Raw genomic sequence first — 20,910 nt, forward strand, 5'->3', positions numbered from 1 at the left:
TTTGTAGTGCTTTATTTAAGCTAATTAGTCAATTATAAAATCATTTTGTAGGAAAATTTATGATTTATTAGGCTTAAAAGGTTTGGAATATATTTATTTTTAAAAAGGAAACGTTCAAATGAGAGCTTATATCTTGGTTAATTTTGAAGTTAAGAAAAGAATAAAAGGAAAAAAATTTCATTAAAAAACTCAAATTTTGTAATTTTATGGCAGTTTAAACATATCTTTTATATTTTCCAAGTTATTTTTAATGACATCTTTTTAAAAGAAATTTAAAGATAATTTCTCCATTGTAACAATAACTTTTTTCAGAATCAATTTCTCTCAATCGTTCAAACTTCTCGATCCTATTATTTGAATTGAATAAAAGCGATTTGCAGAGTTATGAAATCCCATTTCAATTAGGGCGGTAGTAGGGTACAAAAGACATTTTTTTCCATGACATGGAATGAAGGAATTTTGTCGGAATTTTGTCATATTTTTGTCACAACTCTCTAATTTATGTATTAAAAAGTCCTATAAAGTGTAATTTGGATGGTTTTTTTATGTTGTTTAAAAAATATTCGATACACTTTATTCCACTTATTCCATCTCAATTGTTTAAAATCTTCGGTTCACGAAATAAGTTCCATCTTTAATAAATCGAAGCTCGGTCTATAACCAACATTCTTTTTGATTTTTTTAAAAGCTTAATTCAACGTGCCTACAGTTTTTTCGATTAAAACTAAAGTTATTTATGAAAAATCGATAGGAATAGATTTTTTTGTAACAAAAACTTAAAATTTCTATCACAAATAAGACAAAAAGTATTTTTAAAAAAAATTCAAAATATTAATTTGTACTTAGAATGCTTTTTTCTATCTATTTCTACGGTTTTCAACACAAAAATTACTACCCCTATTTGTGGTGGTATTTTCACCCCGAGTAAAACCACATATTTCCATATTTCAAGCAAATCGATGTGTCTAAATGGAAATCTGAGCTAAAAACCGTTGTTCACTCGACTAAATTTATTCTTGTAATTTCCAAATTTTCAGAGACTTCAAGCAACTACATTGGACCATTAGTATTTCATAAAGTGAAATTATAAATCATGGGGCTCATGATGGAGAAAAAATAAATTAAACTATACTGCATAAAATTATGATCATCCCCTATTTTACAGTTATTCGAGAAATTTCTATATTTCTTGGATTATTTTTGGTTTCCTGCCTGTTTGCTTAAATGAAAAAGTTTCAGATCTTTGATAGTAATGATTCCATTCCATGTAGTTGCGTTCATAGACCATAGTAGTATTATGGGCAGCCAAAGGGCCGTTTAGTACATAGACCTTCAGGTAGACCCATAGTGCCCCACTTGACGTTTCCAAAGGTGCTTTGACTTGAACTCTTTGATGTCAATAAGCAAGCTGTGAGACTCACCCAAGTATTCAGACCCCACTCGTCCCAGCACTCACAGATGACGTGGTCTGTAGTTTATCACCCTTTATGCGCCAGCGCTACTCCGGATCGTCCGTAATACCCATGCTGTGAGGATGGTGTCTTAGATGATCCTGCTCGGCAACTTTTTTAGCTACACTAAGGATGGGATCTGGACCCACCGGTGAGATCACCGATCCCAGTCTAGCGAGTGACCGTTGGTTTTGTTGCCCGAGTGACCGGGAAACCAAACGAACTGAATCTTGCAGACGTCTCTCACCAGATTCTATAGGACTTCCTTACACACCAGCACTAGCCTAGTGCACACCTTTTCGACCTATGGCAGCTCTGCTAATTGTCAAGCTTGGAAGACGATAGCGTGTTCCCCAAGTGAAAAAGATTCGCTTATTTTGTCTGCTCCGGACAAGCTATTCCTCCTGGAGCCGTTGGTGTACCAAGAAGTTGTATTATTCAGTATTGCGGGCTTGGAGTCACCGATCCACAGCTCCCGCTCATTGATGTGTGCTTCCAAACCTTTATTGTTAACAGTTATGCCGTTGAATTGAAATATACAAATATACAGCACCACTATTATAAAACTACTTTTTGTTAAAGACAATTTGAATTAGTCAAAACATTCAGATTAACTGAAAAATCTTCTCACACTAAAAATGCATCGCCACTATTTTATATTGCTGAAATTACTTGTATGAAGGGTTTCAAGACGTATTGATTGGAAGGAACATGATAAAGTGGCCAGTCAGATATTCAAATTTAGGTTTTGAAGAATTGAAAATTTATACTTGGTAAACAATTTGAAAAAATACGTGAATAGGGTATTTTGGAGTATACTTCTTCCAACTTTATGAACATATTGTGTATATCTTACACTCCTATCGTTCCTAGGTAGTTACTATTTTCATATTTCTTTACCAGAAGGAGGAGGAGACAATCTTATGTTGGTAATAGTTTATTCAAGGATGAGTAAATAATTCTGAGAAAAGCTATATAACAATGTGAGTAGAGGGAGAATTAGAAGATACTGAAAGCACTATATGTTCGTAACCCTCCCATAAAATAACGTTTTATTGTTTGACTGTTACGAACAGTTCCGAACTGTCTATCCTGAGCTAGTTGAGCGTTGGAAGTTTTAGAATCCCGAACACTACTTGCTGTAAAAACAGTTGATAGTGGAAAATCGTCGAGTAGTGTCGCTCGCCGTCTCGTGGATTTTTGGTAATAGTCTCGGAAAAGTTTCGCTCATCGCGTTATAAAATAAAAAAATCAATATTTGTACGTTAGGTTACATCGAAAACTGTTTGTTGTGTTTTTTTTCGTCTATTGTATATTGGCTTTAAATCGCCAAGGTGAGTAGTTTAATTTAATTGAATTTAATTTAGATTGTTTAACATAAATCTTAGATAGCATCTCATTGTTTCGCATGTTTCAAACAGTTTGATCAAATTTTTAGAATCTGAAATCAATTAATCCAAACATGAACTATGAAACAAATTGAAAGGCACATTTCTGTCTATCAATAGCAACTTGTTTATTTACAGTTAATTATTGTATCATTTTTGGAATTTAGAATCAAATGAATCAAACATTAGTTATAAAAAAATACTATAGTCAAAGCGAGTATTGGAATTTGAATCCAGGATCTTCTGTAAATCCCTAGATTCATTTTTATAATGTATCTGTTTAATTTGAAATAATACAGAAAACTATGTTACCAATGGCATTACCATATCAAAAATTATGAAATTATTGTTCAAAAAAGTTAACTTAAAATCCTAAATTTTATCAATTTTTTCACTAATCTGAAGGGGAAAGAAAAGTACTATATCGAGTGTTAGATGTGAAAAATAACGAGTTTGAAGTACAGGAGATATTGAATTGAAAATTGTCCAAACAGTAATTAGAGAGAATTTATCGCAAAATACGTTCTAACCGTAAGCCTAATCTAGATAAAGAGTGTTACATCACAAATATTCGAAAATTATCCATCATTGCACATATTTTTGGAATCTAGAATCAAATAAATTATGAGTTATAAAAAAATACGATAGTCAGAGCGAGTACGGAAATTTGAATCCAGGAACTGAATTTTGTACTGATGTTACTAAATACCAATCGTTGAGATATGCTTGTGATCACTGCATTTGGCGTGAGGTAATAACTTCTACATTCTATACTCAATATAACAACAATTTTCATGTTTCTTGATACCTTAGGACATCCAGAATTATGAATATTTTCAACTTGAACAGTTCCTCTGAATTATTTCTCAATTGTACTAACTGTTGATTGGCTTATAGGTCTATCTCAGTACTTTGCTCAAAACACACTTGATACCTGTTGATGAGCTCTATTTTTATCTTCTTATTCTATAAAATTGAAACTTTTTGCTTTTGATTCTACATAATACAGTTTTTTCACTTGAAATTTGATGTATCTTATGAACAAAAGGAAAATTTGATTTTTATCTATTAATCACAACTTGTTTATTTACCATTAATGATTGTATAGATTGTGGAATCTATAAGGTGTTTCAAAAAAAGGATAGATAGAAAACTGAAAAATATTTTGGCTTTGCTCATTAAAAAATTTTCGTAACGTTATCCGTTCTCAAGATAAAGGACGCTGAAGAAAAAAATTTATACACCCCGAAAGAGCGCTATTGATACGGGTCGTACCAAGTAAAATTTCAAGTGAATTTAAACATCATTGAATTTCACACCAAAAAGTTACTCCTGATAAAACTCCATACTGTGTACCGTTTTCCAAATATTTTGATTTGAAAATTATGAAGTAATAACCGATGCTGGTATGAATCAAATAAGTCAAACATGAGTTATAAAAAAATACGATAGTCAAAGTGAGTATAGTGAGTCATAGTGAGTATTGAGATATAAATCCAGTACCTTGTAGGAAATCATTCCATTTATTTCTATAATGTATCAGTTTAATTTGAAATAATACAGAAAATGAGTTTATTTTACAAAAGTACGAATGCGTTTTATGGAGTTGAAATTCATATTGGAGTAAACCGCCGATTCAACAGAAAATGTGCTACCTACAAAATCAAAGGGGAAGTATATTGATTCATACTAGAATTTTATGTATTCGCAGTCAACGTGAAAGATCACTTCTATTCTTGAAAATGTGTTACGCGTTTATTTTGCTGCAGTAAACAAAAAATTTAAGTTGTTCTTAGGATAAGTTTTTTATTTGTTGTTAAAAATACCTTGAATATTCACTATAACATCCATCTAGAAAATTATATAAAACTACAGGCAAAATTTAAATGTCAATCTGAAGACTATTGACCAAAAATGACCAATAATTTCACATTAAAGGAGTTAAATAAATTTCTTCTTTCTTTCACTGCTAAAAAGCACCCGATCATACTTTTCTCCGGAACTAACTTTTGGATAAAATGAAAACTCTAGTCGAAACTAGTCGTCGAGATATTTTATCCATAGATGATGAAATTGAAAAATTAAAGAATAAATGAATTATAAGATAAAAAAAAGTGTGAATTTTTCATATTTATTTATTATTAGTATTATTATATTATTATATAGTATTATTTATAATATTACGAGAAATCAACCTGCGACTTTTGAAAATAGTAGAAATATTACTATAAATGGAATTATCATGTTAATACAAATTATTCCTGAAAACTATCAACTTTATCACACTAAGGCAATATATTTACTTAAAACGGAGAATAATAAAAGATATTAAAATGCTCATTGCGACAAAAGCGTAGATTCTAACGTGAGAAAAGCAAGAGAAAGAAAGGATATTTACTTGTGTGGACTGTTTACTAACAAAACATTAGTGGAAGGTGTTAAATGGGCAGTGGTATAACTTACCTTAAACTGTGTTTCAAAATGTGTTGAAGAGCGTGTTTTTTCAAAGAAATGAAAAAATTGATAAAATAATAAAATAATCATTTATATACCTATTCGTTATAGGTTATACAAATAATTCAAATTATACATACCTAAATCAGTTTTCTCGCCTTTTTTTAGTAAATTTATCTATTAAATAATCGGTTTTAGTTTCGAGATACTTCTTTTAGTAGCTGCTGATTGAAAGGCTATTGATTTTTATTGTTACTCATTCGTAGAGTTTTCTCAATGAAGCAATTTTCCCAATTCCAGATTTTTAGTACGTTTTCAATAAAATTAATTCTGATATGATACAGATCAAATGAAAGGTCTTTATTTTACTTAGTCGACAGTTTCTGACTTTATTTTTTATTATTTCGTTTGAAAAACATGAGAATTTTTGTGAAAATTGCTCATACAACCTCTTCTTTCTGAGTTATAGGAGCTTAAAGCTGCGAAACCAGAAATTATATTTAAGTCTATTTTTTAAATTATACATTCGAACATCATGTATTTTCGATGGATAATTACGTATGTCCACGTAGTATGTTTGACGGAATAAATAATTGTACACTACTATCTGCAGACCAGAAACGGCTCATGCCGGATGGGTAAAAATACGTACAACCTGTACAATCTAAAGATAGCAAAATGGATTGCTCAATCAAATTTTCAACAAAAACTAAATGTTTGCTTAACTCGATAGAATTCATGGCGTAGGAGATGTAGATTTTTAGATCGTCATACATGCCCAGTTAACCGTTAAAGAGAAAATTATTATTGAAAATTTTTAAAGGAGGTATTGAAACACAGTAAAACATTTCTAATTGAACTGCACACTGTCCAACATCGTGTTACTTACATAAGGAAAAATTGGCCTAAAACTTAACAAATAAAAACAAAAAAAAATAACTGAATGTTCGAAGTGGGCACCATGCACTTCTACGGAAGTCTACGGAAGATATTTCTTTGAACTTTATAGATTTTGCTTTATAGCGTCACAATGGAGCCCATCCCCACTTCCTAAGCGAGGTAGAAAATAATCTTAATTTCACAAAATAGGTGGATTAGTCGGAGAGGTCCATTTGCATGGCCAGCACGTTCTTCTTAATTAAAAACAATGGATTCATTTTTTCGCAACCACTTGTAAACACAAGAAACGAAATGATCGATAGAATAAACCTCCATTGTGACGCAGAATTGTCATATAGGAGACAGAAATAAAAGTAAATCTTCACCTCGTTTCATCTCAAATAAAAATAGAAATTTCCAGAATGTACCCAAAATACTATTTCTGAGTGTAATCCCCAATAAGGGGTTGCTAATATCTTCGGTATTTTTCAAGGAAATTCTTTAAAAATCTCATAGTATAACCGAAATATATGTATAAAATATTTCCAAACTGTCAATAAATTATATTTATTCTTTATATCATAAAAAAATCATGAAAATCGTTGTCTAATCTTTTTCTTTTAATGAAGAAGACAGACAGATAATAATATACACGATAATGCTATAATGAATCGTAAAAAAGGTAAAAAACCAGTTCCTGTTAATAAAAATTTCTTTTTATTTAGAGATACATTAAATTTCAACTAAAAAAAATTTAATGTAGTAAACTATGTAAAATTCAATGCAAAGTTTCAATTTTATAGGATTAAATTCTCTTCCAAGTTCAAAGAAATATCCTGCGTAAATTCCGGAAGTGTGTAGCGTCCCAAGGGAAGTTTATTTTATCGTGCATGAACCACATGTCTCTGCGAATGTTTAGAGAAATATCACATAATATGGGAGGGAAATCATTTTGGATAACTTTTAAGTGATATAAATAAACATTCAGGTTATTATCAAGAAAATATTGACATATAAATTATTACCCACTATTCCTGCCCTCACATAAACACTAAATCGATTTTGATTCTAACTATCTTAATTTTTCCACATTTCAATTTTTTCTTTTTTTTTTTTTAGAGTTAAACATAGAATCCTTTTTTTCAAAAAATATCCATTGGAAAATTCTTCGTTTTTGCTATACTTAGATTGTACAAGGTATACCTCTAAAAGTTACGGATTGTCAACCATTGGGCATGAACCGCCCCTGGCATTTCGGTAGTAGTGTAGAATTATTTATTCCGTCAAACACACTACATGGACATACGTAATCATCTATCAAACATTCCTAAAATTTATGAATGTAAATGTATATTTATGAAAATATAGTTGAATATAAGTTCTGATTTGGCATCTTTAAAGGCCTATAGCTCACTTACGAATTTTTTGCATCAAGTCCCGATACACCCTGTATATAAAAGGCAATAATACCTACACATTGAATTGGAAATACTATTATGGGTATGAAATCTTTTCATTTTCCTGTTTCATTTGTTAAAAAACAATTCGTTACCGTATTTCGTTGATTTTCACAAACATTTAATAAATTTCCTGACTCATCAAGTACAATATGAAATGAATTTTTATTTCTTATTTCGTTCTATCTATTCAAAAGATAACTTAGTGAGACATTAGCTTTCTGTCATTATGTTTCTTCTAAAATACCTTTAGATGCTTTTTTATCAAAAATTATTGAAAGTAAAAGTCAACAACATCTTAATCTCTAAAATATGTTAATAATATAATCACATTAGTATTTTTATTAGAAAGTGAATTTAGTTGGTATAAAAATTTTAATTGTTCCATGTAGGTTTCTGTCTTGAAGACCAGAAATTATTTTTGAAATGGGGTTATATTTTTTCTCGCATCAACTTTTTCTCACAAATTAACCATGTTATCAAATAATTATCAAACAAACTGGGTTTTATTAAAAACTATGTATGTTAAGAACCGAGTATTCGGAGTAAAAGAACACATGTAAACATTGTAATTCGCTTAAACAAATATGTACTAAATCGATACCTTTGAAGCACGCATATTCCACAAAAACCATATACAGAGCATGACAAAATTATGCAACAATTTTCTGATAGTGACCTTCAGTTATCCATTAAGGACTGAGTGTAATTTTGACGATTGAACTTTATAGTCCCATCAGAAAATATATTTTGTTTCATAAAAAACTACATTATAAGCTTCGTAAAAAAAAGAGACCAGTTTGATACCTGACATATGAACAATAATATTTTGCCTACGCGTACCAAAAGCAGGATCACTTGTTTTTTCTATCCACATGAAATTTACTCACAGGATTTTATTCATGAGTGACAAAGATCAACGTCTTAATTTTCATAATCAGAATCAATGAGAGGCTCTTCAGGAACCTCGTTGAGTGTTTCTTAATAATCCTATCATTTCATTAGTTTTTCTTGCCTGTTTTTCATGATTGATAACCCAAATATGATGCTTGAAACGAACAATCATGGATTAATTAAAAAAAAATCACTAAGCTAATCATAAATTTAATATAAAACATTTACCTTCAATTATATGACACTAATTTGGTAAGGTAAGATATGGTATAGCCAAATGTATTTATGTTATTATGGACCCAATAATTGTTTTACAGTTTTATTACAATAAGAATTATACTGTTGGGTGGTATCCCATCTTTCAGCGTAATGACTTTATTTATATTTACAATTCATCAACAATTTATGGAAATCGATTTTTTTAATTCTTTAACCTTATATCCCTTCTTATATACCGGGTTAGTCACCTAAGATATTAAACTACAATAGCTTATTGTGAACAATTTTGAGAAGTATTAATAAGGTCACAAACTCAGGAATACCATGGCATAAGTTTTAAGACATGGCAACACTGATGTGAATATGAGAATCGACATAGCCATCATTAAGTTTGATATTTTTAATTCCTCAGAACGTAATACGAGTGCTGTTTGAATTGACAATTCCTTCTCCATCACAACAATGCGAGCTCTCACACATCAGTTCAAACAGAAACGTTTTTAAACAGTCAAAACATCGAATTGATGGGTCATCCGCCGTACAGTCCTTGTTTGGCACCCAATGATTTCTTCTTATCACCGTAGACCAAAAATAAATAGCGGGGTCAACGTTCATCTATAACTGAAGAAGAGGTTGATGCTTTTAATTCACATGTTTTGGAGATACCTCAATCTGAATGGAAAAAACGCTTCGAAAATTGGTTCAAACTCATGCAAAAGTGTATTGATATTGATGAAGAATATTTTAAAAATCAATTTGAATTTATTTGTCTGTCTCAAAACTCAAGTAGCAAACCTCGTATAATAATTATTTGTTTACTCCATAGAAATCCACCAACTGTACCATTGCCTACTGTTGATATTACTAGAAAACTAACAATTACATCCCCAGGTTAAAACTGGTTTTACCACAATGTTCGCATATTATTAAAAAATCGGTACTTAAAATTAAAAATCAATCTTTTTGAGGATTTGCGTGAAAAGTTTTTGCAAGGTAATTAGTTCGCAAATTGAAACGCGCTCTGTATAATCTTATTTATTCATTATTAATCTAGTTTTGATTAGAATAACTTTAACATTCCTTTCCACTGTTTTGTGATTTAACTGTTGACATTGTAAAGAGAGAGCTGTTGTTTACTTGGTTGGTATATTAAGTAATGGGTATAAACATCCTTGTTGATATCTCATGGCTTAAGTACAATTAAATTTTATGTTAGTAATTTGATATTATTCATTTCATCATCTACTCTTATACAATATTATTATTTACGTGACTCAAATTAAATTTGTGATGTTAGTCATCGGTTTGAGTAGGTTGATATACAGAATGACCAAACTCTAAAATGTTAATTCTTTCAATACTACTAATACTACAAACAAATACAAATGAAAGGTTTGAGGTAATATCTAAAAAAATGACAAAAAAAAACGATTGATATCCGACAAGTACAAAAGCACGTCGTACATTGTAAAATTATTATTGTTTTGCTAAACATATGATGGCTAAAATCACTAATCACTGTGTACGAATTCAAATTATAATTTTTTTTGACAATTGAGAAAATTTACTATGGAGGATCTTCTGCAACACTTTATCCACCTCAGTAGAAGCAGTCTAGAGTTGGGGTACCATACCAAAAGCACGAAATAAGGACATTACTAAAGACAGTCTACTTTGTGAATACGCTATTTAAGCATTTCAAGTGGTACACTCATTTCAAACAGCCGCCAATATGCCCTAAATTTTTTTTAAATGTGCATTATCTACTCTACTTTCAGCTGGTGCTCTCATAATTAACATTGAATTTAAAAATTTCTGGTACATCCGGAAAAATTAAAAAATGACTTTTCTGCAAATATCGATTCCTCAAAAACCCCACCCCTAATTTGCGTGAAATTTGGATATATTGTCCAGGAACACCTGACGTCCTATTTTGCCATACGGCAGTTAACCAAAATGCCATGTTCGGAAAATATGGCCCCACAACGGGGGTCGGCTTATGTATTTTACTCCCAACGCTTATAATGTGGATTTTATCGCAAAACTAACGTAATTTCCGTCACTAGGAAGAGGAAGTTCAACTTGAAGCCAATCAAGCTAAACGGGCAAGTCATAATAATCACTAAAACCACAAAAACCTTGATGGTGTCCAGTAACTTCGTAGGGAGGAATTGGGGTTGTCACCCAAAGATCCTACTAGGATGTACACGGCAATTGCGAAACCAATCATCACATATGGTGTACTAGAACTAGTTTGAGTAGAACGAGAAATAATCTCTCGAAGGTACAAAGACTGACTGGCATATGTGCACTATGTCAAATCATACCCAACAACTGCATCAGAAGTGATTCTAAATCTTCCACCTCTCCACATAGTACTGAATCACTAAAGAAAAACTATCCTAAAATAATGAGCAAAGCTGGGAAACAGAAATGCCTTTAATTGGAATACTGACGGATCTAAAACAGCAGCCAGAACTGGAATAGGAGTATACGGGCCTAGAACCAAACCCTCTGAAACCTAGGAGACACACCAAGCATTTTTAAAAAATGTGTCCAGTTCAATCTTGATGGGATCTATCGCAAACCGGAGATCATCATCCTGTCCGACAGCCAAGCAGCCATTCCAGATTTAAGTCCCAAAAATAAAGTTAACTTAAAATAGAGTCCGGGACACACCGGAATGCAGGGAAATTAAATAGCTGATAAGTTCTCCAAAACAGGAGCAGACAATCCCTTCATGGGACCTGAACCCTTATGTGGTCTCAGCTACAGAATAATAGAAAAATAAATTGGAAAAGAAGGTAGATACGAGCAAAACCAATTTTTTGGATAACTTTCAGGGGCAAAGAGCCTTCCGAGAAACTATAACCAGAGAAGATCCGTCGAATGTATCAACCTAAGAACAATCCACGTATACTAACAGGACTCCTATGGGGGCTCTATCGCCTACAAAGTCGTATTTTCTAAAAAGAGTGGAATTAACTAATCAGCAGGGTTCCCCAGCAAGAAAGAGGAACACAATAGATTCTTTGGGTCGCAGTGTATATGACACCCCAATACTACTACATCTACATATAATTTTATGATCTTTTAACATACGAGTAAATCTTACTTGGACAGTAATTATACTAAACTGTTAATTATTTTTCAATATTCGAAGATTTTTAAAAATTATTAATATTTTGATCTACTAATTTATCAGCTATTCGATCTGCTAATATGTCTATAGGTGAAGGGACCCATTAAAATAATGTTTTTTGGTTAATTGAAAGCATTCCATTTTTCATTAGTCTGATTATCAGATAATGGATTATATATTTTGTATGATTGATTGAGTGGAATTGCATAGTAGATTATTATACTAATGTTGTTCAATTTGGAAGTGATAATAATAGTAATAGTAAATTATATTGATAGAAAAAATTGTTTGTATTCTTTTAAAGTTTTCTCATTATCCGATTCTTTTGACCCATTCCGTTGTTAGTATGTGAGTGATTCCGCAATTTCGAGATACCATTCAGTTACTTCCACACTTCAAATATTGTTTAAATTTAAAGGAGTGAAATGGATCTATTTTTTCCTAGTAATTTGATCAAAAAAGCTGCCTACTTCACCCATAGTTTATAATTGAAGTAACTCATAGTTTTCACGTGAAAATAAATATTTTTTGCACATATACATAGGGAAAAGTGTACCTGTTTAAAACGATCGATATTTTCAAGAATTTTCAAATGATATTAATAGAACCTTCATAAAGCACAAACTCTATTTAGCAAATTCCATTAAATAAGAATTTACAAGAAAGAACCTGAAATGTTGGTTGCACCATGTTATTTTACACGTTGGGGTGTTAAAAATGACAAAGTATACAAAACAATGATTCCCTCAATTTATATTAGTTGCGCAAGTCGAAAATAAATACTATCAAATCAGTACACCCCAGGTCATGCACTGAAGTCATTCTTTGGATTTTGAACAGTCTATTCTTTTTTACTTACTTGTTCTTAGTTTCTCTTTCTCAGTTTTTGAAAACATTTTAAAATAGTGAAAATGGGCTATTGCTTCAGGTGGTGGGGATATTCCTAAAAACATTTCTGCTTTGTCTTCTCCATCATTATCGATCTGAGGTGCAGAAACAACTTCTGGATAATTTTCTACTTCAACTTATATATCACCATGAAGATATTAGCTCTCGCACAAATATTCCAGATTAAATATAATAGAATTTAATGACCTTTTCATCATTATAACTATCAAGAATTCTTTCAGGTTTCGTTATCAATTTAAATATTCTCCTGTCGATATTAATTGAAATTTAATTTCTATTCAACAATCAAAATAATCTGGATTTTCTTACAGAATAAATCACATATAATTGCGTAAAAGTTCAGGTTATATTTTAACTAAACAAGTAGAGGTAGGTTAGTGCAAAATATATCAAATCATTTGGAATTTAACAAACCTATAAAATAAACGTGATCATCAAATTTAATTTCAAATCAATGCAGTTGTGTTTTATTTCAATTTTTAAATATAAACGTCTGGCTCTTTTAATTCAGAATTTATTACCAACAATAACGTTCCTAATCATTTTTACTAGCATTTTATTAACCCAATGAAAGTTAAAGTTAACAAGCCGTCGAAGTAGTTAATGAGGTCTCTAGAGAGTAAACAGATAATAATTATGATGAAGATATCTGATTCTAAATTAAGGTACACAAAGACTTCATTAAAAAAAAATAGTTTTACTGAAGAAATCTTAATTGTTGAAAGGAAGATTGAAGGACTATTATCGTTAAACAATAAATCGATTACATAGTTTTATAATATGTACAAGATTCAATAATTATCAAATACGTAAGTAATATTTTGAGATACAAGAAAATTACAAGTGTTTTTGGGAAAATGTTTTTATTTATGTTGAAAATTCAATTACCCCCAAAATTTCCTCGTGATCCAGGATATTACCTATGCTTTTTTGCCATTGTTGTGAATCTTGAATCTACGAATCCGATATGATATTTTTACATGAAGATGATCAAGTAAATATGTATTGTTGCGGATCTAATACGGAGAGTTTTCTCAATCTTGGATCTTATCTTATCACACGTTTCAATTTGTTAATCAGTAACTTAAGTACACGCCTTCATCATCGTCACCAAGCGATATCCGTCCTTTTTTAAATTAGTTATAATCCATTATGACGTATAGATTTGCGTGAACTTTTGGAATTAAGTTCTATTCATTCTTCACTTCAAAATCTGCTCTAGGGTAATATGTGCAAATTATTTTAAGGGATGAAAACTATCCCTTATTGTCATAATTCAATGAATTAAAAGTTGGAGCATTTAGAAACTTAAAAAATAATCGTAGGATTTAAATAAACTTCGCATGATATTTTAGAATACCATTTATATTTTTCAAAACTTAGTCAATGCATTTCAACCCTTAAAAACCATCCCCTCTAATAATAAAATTGAAATAATGATTATAGTACTCTATCTGACTTAATTTCTCACACTAATTGCAAAAAAATTGAAAAAAAAACATTTATGATCTTATTTATTGAACTAAAAATGTTACTTATGTTAAATCGATATTTTTGTAGTGCTTGTGGTTTGAAAAGAATATTGTAATATCATTTTTTCATGTATTTAATGTATTGTATTGCATTTTATGTTACAAATCAATTTAAAAAAAGGAACAAATCATTGTACAAAATAAATAAAAGTTAACAATCATAATTATTACTATCTGCATTTTCGTCTTTGTTTTCTTCTTCATCAGCACTGTTCAAATAATAATTTTCATTGCAAGTTTAATTTTTCGGCAGCCACATGATGCACCGCATCCTTTTTGCAATTTCAATAGTGCTTGTGACGCAGGACTTTTTTGCATTTTGTGTAGGTTGCAATGAACCTTCAACTTTTGTCCACCCCCTATCAGTAGGATTAATACCATGATTGCCAAGCCAAAGTTGACCTTCATAGTAGCATCTTTTAAAATGTTCATCCAGTGCATCAACTGTTAGAACAAGGGATGACAATTTAACAGCAATGTTTCAAGTAGTTGCTTTAATAAAACACACAAAAGACATATCTCAATGTTTTGTCGCATTACTCTCTTAATATTTGTGCTGGGTGGTCGATGAAAAAACGATTTTGTAGGAAAAGCCTTTATTTTTAAAAGGAAAACGTTCCGCGGGATTCAAAACGATACCAGTCACACGCTACTTTTAATTTGGAGAGGTTAAACCCCGTTAATTCTAAAGCTAAGACAAAAATAAAGAAAATATTGAAAAAACCTAACTTTTTGTTATTTACCAGATTCAACGTATCTTCCATATTTTCAAGTTATTTTAAATAAAAGGAAAATTTCTTAAAATTATTTTCGTTCAAACCTCCTGATCCAATTAAATGTATTCAATTGAAGTGATTTGCGAATTTATAACATTTTATTTTAATTAGGGTGGTAATATCAAGGGTAGAAATGACGTTATTTCCAGGAAATGTTATCACATTTTTGTCAAAGCTCTCTTATTTTATGTTTTACAAAGTCTTATCAGAATGGTTTTGCAAATTTTCAATACATTTTTTTTGTAAAACTGACCGCTTCCACTTATTCAATGTTCAATTTTTCAAAATCTTCGATTCACTAAGTTTAATAAATCAGAACTCGGTTTGCATTAGGTCTGTAACTATAAAAAAATTCTTATCATATTTTTAAAAGGTTCATTTAACTTCTATACAGTTTTTTCAGCTTCCCTAGAAGCACCTGAGTGACCGTATATAAAATTAAAAGAAATCCAGCACAGTCGAAAACAAAATTGTATTACATATATATTCCTTACAGGAATTGGGATGTTCAAATAAGGCAAATATCATTATTTTTGTAAAACCGATCAAAAGTTCATTATGTGAAAATATCTGCCACAGAATTCCAATTATTCACGAAGATATCGAAAGTATATAATAGGAGAAATGAATTAGGATTCGAAAGATTCGAAATTATATCTCAATTTAAAAGAAAATTTGTAAGATGCCTTGACTATCAAGGATTTTTCAACTATCCACTATAATCGACGCTTTGTATTGAATGAATCGAAATGACTTTATCACAATTATTTTTCTAATTATTTTATTTTTTTATACCTCTCAATCTAAACTTGCTAAGCGACTTTCCATAACGTAAGTGAATAGTTCCTAAAAACTAATAATTACAACAAATCAATATTATTTCTTCCTTGTGATAAAAAAGTTAACATATTTGTGGCTACACCTTGTTATCGATTTGTTTTTCATACTTCTGTTGCGTGCTGCCACATTTCGAAATAAATTTGATGGAAAAGATAAATTTTAAGTAGTTCGTATTAACATTTTTTTTATTTTTATTTTATTTTACAAAGCGTTCGAACATTTTCTGATAAACAGTTGAAAAGTATCAGGTTAGTTGACTTATTTAAAAAATAATTGCATACAGAGCGACAATTCAAAAACTTCCCTTTCCCCTTACAATTTTCCTATATATAACGAATCGAGAAAACTAATTTGAATTATTACTAATAACACTTGTGCCTCAACTAGACTCTTTACAGGGAAGGGGAAAAATTTATTATTCTTTTATAATTAGATTCTCCAAAATAGCACTATAAGTCATTGCTTGCACTGACATGTATAACATGTATAGATTTGTTTTTCAACAAAAATATTAAGAAAAGTTTTAATTGGTGAATATCCAGATAAATTTGATCGAATAGCCCTATCGTAGTTGACCCAAAACTCATCTATATTTTGAAAACAGCTCATATATTGACGGAAGAATTTTCAATTAAAAATTAGAGTACTCTTTAGATATTGAGTCAAAAAAAAAAAAGATAAAAAAGATTAATAATTCAAATCAAATGAATCATAGTGTGTTTGGGACATAAAAAGGCCAGTTCTCACCAAAAAGATGGTCTTTGTGGAAGTTAAAAATAAAAATTCAATTTATGTTAATATAATCGTAAAAAACTCAAGCTTTGCTTGATTATACACTTTGTTTTATTCACGTACATTCCTAATTATACAATTACTAATTTTTGATTGTTTAAAACTATTACGAACAGAATTTTGGTACATATCAACTTTGTCCTCACGTTGAGTTTAACTCAGTTCATATTAGTCTTTCTGACCTTCAAGGTTAAAAACAATCCCATCATTATCCCTTCAAATCGACGCTATATTCTTCTGAATAGATATTTCCGATCCCAACTGCTTTTTTTGGGCATTCGTTATTGTTTGTTTCAAGTGTTTTTTTATACAAAAAGTAAGCACATGAGCCGGCGGATATTGATATTGAACGTCTGTAGATTGTAGTGTTCGGGAAAAAAGTGCCTTGGTAGTTGTTTCCACAGGCTTGCACTTCTCCGAAGAAAGGAGTCCCGATAAATTGACATTCTGAGTGTCTGCAGGCGAACTCGGTGTTTATAAGCCACGTCTGCTTGTCAAGTAGGTCTTCCAAATACATTTCTAGTATCGGTAAAACAGCTGTCCAAGTTTTTGGTCAACTATGGGTCGCCTATAAGTCGAATTGCTTTGTATTAAGTATTTATACTTGGAAGCCGAGCTCCAAATGTGAAAGCAATACTCCAAACAAGGACGAATTTGGACCTTGTAAAGGATTAGAAGCTGTTATATACAGCTTCGTTGTCTTAAAGAGGAAGAGGACTCTAAGTTTTTGTGAAGCTGCCTTAGCTAATTCGGGCACGTGACTAAACTAGGACCTATTGCTTTCTACCTACACACCCAGAAAGCGAATTTGTGTTGGGTCGATCTTTCTTCGAGTGCTATTTTATACCTTTATACCTCCTAATATCGACACCTAATCTTTCTATTTATCGTAATGGGAATCCTTCAGCCCTTGATAGTTGTCCTAATGCCTTACATTTCATTAAAGTTATTATACCCACATCATGGTTTCGTATTTTTTTTTGTGAACACCCTCTGGATTTTGTTGCATATTGCAAAGAAAAGAACACTTATTCCAATTCAAATATCTGATCAGTGCTTACAGTTTTCACCAGAATTGTCAAACTTTCCAGTCAAAATTAATTCCATATATAGGGTTAACAAATTCGATTGATTACCAGTTGTCCTTTTTGAAAGGAATCTTTCAATTTTCTGTAGGAGTCGGTATATAGAGGGTTAAAAATGCCACCTTGATGATAATATACCATTGATTATATCATGTTTCAAAATTTGTATTAAATTTTACATGTCACAATTGTATAATGGAAACAACAACTTAATTCCAAATGTTCTGCATAATTTTTGTTTCATATTTTCCATATAATTACAATAAAACTGCACTACTGTTCTATTTTGGGAAAGTACATATTTTCAAATTCTTTATCAATAGTATACGATACTAATGCTACAATAACATTTGTTATTATGATAATTTTTGAGGTATTCCTAACAATGAGTTCATAATTAAGTACTAGAAATTCAGGTCACATGTCAATTTGATTATCATCAATTCGTAAACCAATTGCTTAATTGATGTTTTTCAAAAATTAATACTATTTACTTAAACGGTACTTAGGAAATTGGTCTAAATATACAGAGTGAGTTTTGTGTATGGAACGGCTAAATTATCTCGAAAATGGCTTGTATGATTTTTACAAATTTTTTCAATAATTTATATCTTAACCGAAATCCCATAAAAATATCTAGTGTCAGTGAATTAGTAAAAAAGTATAACGAAACTGGTTCAGGAAAAGATTCATCCAAATCAGGGCACAGAACTTACTGACACTAGACCTTATTAAGAGATTTGTGTTAGCACATAAATTATTAAAGAATATTCAAATTGAACGAGTTTATTCAATCGTAGCCCCCTCAATGTACAATATTTATTATAACTTTCGTGGAGATACTGTAAATGTGGCTCCGAAACTATCACAACAAGGTATAAAGAAAATTACATGAAAAATTATCAGTATTCCTTAAGGATTTCTAAAAATACAAAATGTATAGGGTGATCCATTTGAAATAACAAAGTTCATTATTTTTTCGAAAAAAAAGGGAAGATCCGACAATAACATAAATAACATAATAATGGTCGTAACGCAAGGCCCTTGCACAACAAAAATTTATAAAAATCGTAGAAGCCGTTTCCGATATAATTAAGGTGTTCCATTCATAAAACTCACTCTGTATGTATTACAAATATTATAACACCTTGTGTTTTAAATGAACAGTGTACATATCAACATTATGAATAAAAATGTTGGTCAAAAATAAAAAAAATGGATTAATAGATATTTATAAGTTGGTAAGTAAAGACACAACATGAATCAAATGAATCTGTTTATGCGTTACTGACCAAAACATTAAACTATAATTTTAACCAACTTGTTATGCACGAATATCACTCAATGAAGAACAATAAAATCAAAGTTTAAGTTAGCTAATTTGTTAGCTCGCAGAGATTATTGATAGTTCGGTCAAATTAGACATAAAAGTAGTGGTCAAATAACAAAAATTTCCGGGAAGCCAAATATTGGTGGAGAGCTTGAGGTTTTTTGAATTTTTCTCTAAAACGGTGAAAAAATCTCAGACCAAAGTTGTAGATCTAAAAATTGTCTACAAAAATGATTTTTTGATTTTATTCCAAGAGTCACATTATACATGATATACATTTAGAAGCCACGTATATATATATCAGGCACTTAAGACAAGTATAAATATTTATTTGTGTCTCTTTTATATATATTATAATACTCTGAAAACAATTATTCAAAAGATAGTCAGTCCCTAACTAGCATTGATAAATACCGATACTTAACTTTTGTTAAAAATACGCGATACAATGAACTAGTGCAACTATCATGTCTTCCTCCAACATCCACATCTACTATTCAACACTTGAATCGAGTATACTATCAAGTTCACACATGGCTAGGTAATTAACTGAATCCAGAAGACTGGGTATGGAAATTGATAGATAATTCTCTGGAACCGATTAAAACTTTACTCCCACCTACTCCTCCTATTCCTCAACACTATTTTTTGCAATTACAAAAAAGGTTGTGAAAAAAATTAGGTTGCTGTGTTGTCCAATTGCCGAAGTCGGTATTGCTCAAATGTCCAATTGAGTACAATAGAGGAAAAGAAAGAAGAATAAGTCAAAGAAGACATGACTGTTGAAGTAGACTTTCAACAGTATGAATCTGAATAAGAAATCGAAATAAATCAAAACAATAGTTAACCCAATAATCTTTATCAATAATCAATACCAATAATGAGGTAATATCTAGAAATTGACGGGTATTGTTCTTCTAAAGTTTTGAAAAAAACTCAAAAATTCTACAATTTTGACCTTTGACCCCGAATAACTTTTTTAAATCTCATAGGATCGATGGGAATTTCTAAAACTCTATTTGTAATGATAAACTTCAGCTCTCCACCTATATTTGGCTTTCCGGGAATTTTTGGTATTTTAAATGTCTATATTGACCGGTCTATAAATTTGTTGATCAAATAGAAGGGCAGAAAATTCTCCAAAAATAATAAAAACAGTTAGACAAAATACAATATATATTTAGACTACTTTGAATCTCATCTGATCGTCCTTCTTCTCTAACAAGGACAAATTGAAGGACAGCAATTTACTTCAAAATAATAATGTTCATAATATGAATTTCAAGAGAACACGGTAGACAGAAATTAGAAAATTGAAGGGAATCATAAATCGTATAAAACTTGGCAAATATAATGTTTTTATCCAAACAAACTTATAATGATTTATAACAAAATTTTTGCCTGTTTTCATTTAGAGCTTTGGTGACGCCATATGTTGACAGTGTGTTTACTGTTTGTTTACGGAAAATTTGCACTCAACATCACTATTCATGAGATAAACAGTACAAATAGAATTAGATTTGCGTGGCAAAAAACCCATAGGAAAAGTAACTACAATGGAATGTCCAGTAATTTTTGCAATTACTTAAAAATATTCAATACAACTTTTCGTATTAAATCTACAGAGTGACTCGCATAATATCCAGCAGTGATCAGAGACGTATAAGAGAGTCCACAATATTACGGTATGAGGTAATTTCCTCTACCAAGTTAAATCACATAGGGCCTTAAACTAAAGCCCAAAACTTAGAAAAAAATCAGT

General features: G+C 30.6%; 1 protein-coding gene across 1 annotated transcript in view; it reads left to right on the forward strand.

Annotated features, from left to right (window-relative positions):
• The first annotated feature begins 2,436 nt into the window (after window positions 1-2,436).
• Window positions 2,437-20,910, forward strand: part of LOC130447746 (acyl-CoA Delta-9 desaturase-like) — a 42,057-nt gene continuing 23,583 nt past the window's right edge. Inside the window, exon 1 of the mRNA XM_056784726.1 lies at window positions 2,437-2,785. The gene's annotated coding sequence lies outside the window, so the exon portion shown is untranslated. The remainder of the gene's footprint in view (window positions 2,786-20,910) is intronic.

Source organism: Diorhabda sublineata, chromosome 8 (assembly GCF_026230105.1).
Source record: "Diorhabda sublineata isolate icDioSubl1.1 chromosome 8, icDioSubl1.1, whole genome shotgun sequence".
Classification (NCBI taxonomy): domain Eukaryota; kingdom Metazoa; phylum Arthropoda; class Insecta; order Coleoptera; family Chrysomelidae; genus Diorhabda; species Diorhabda sublineata.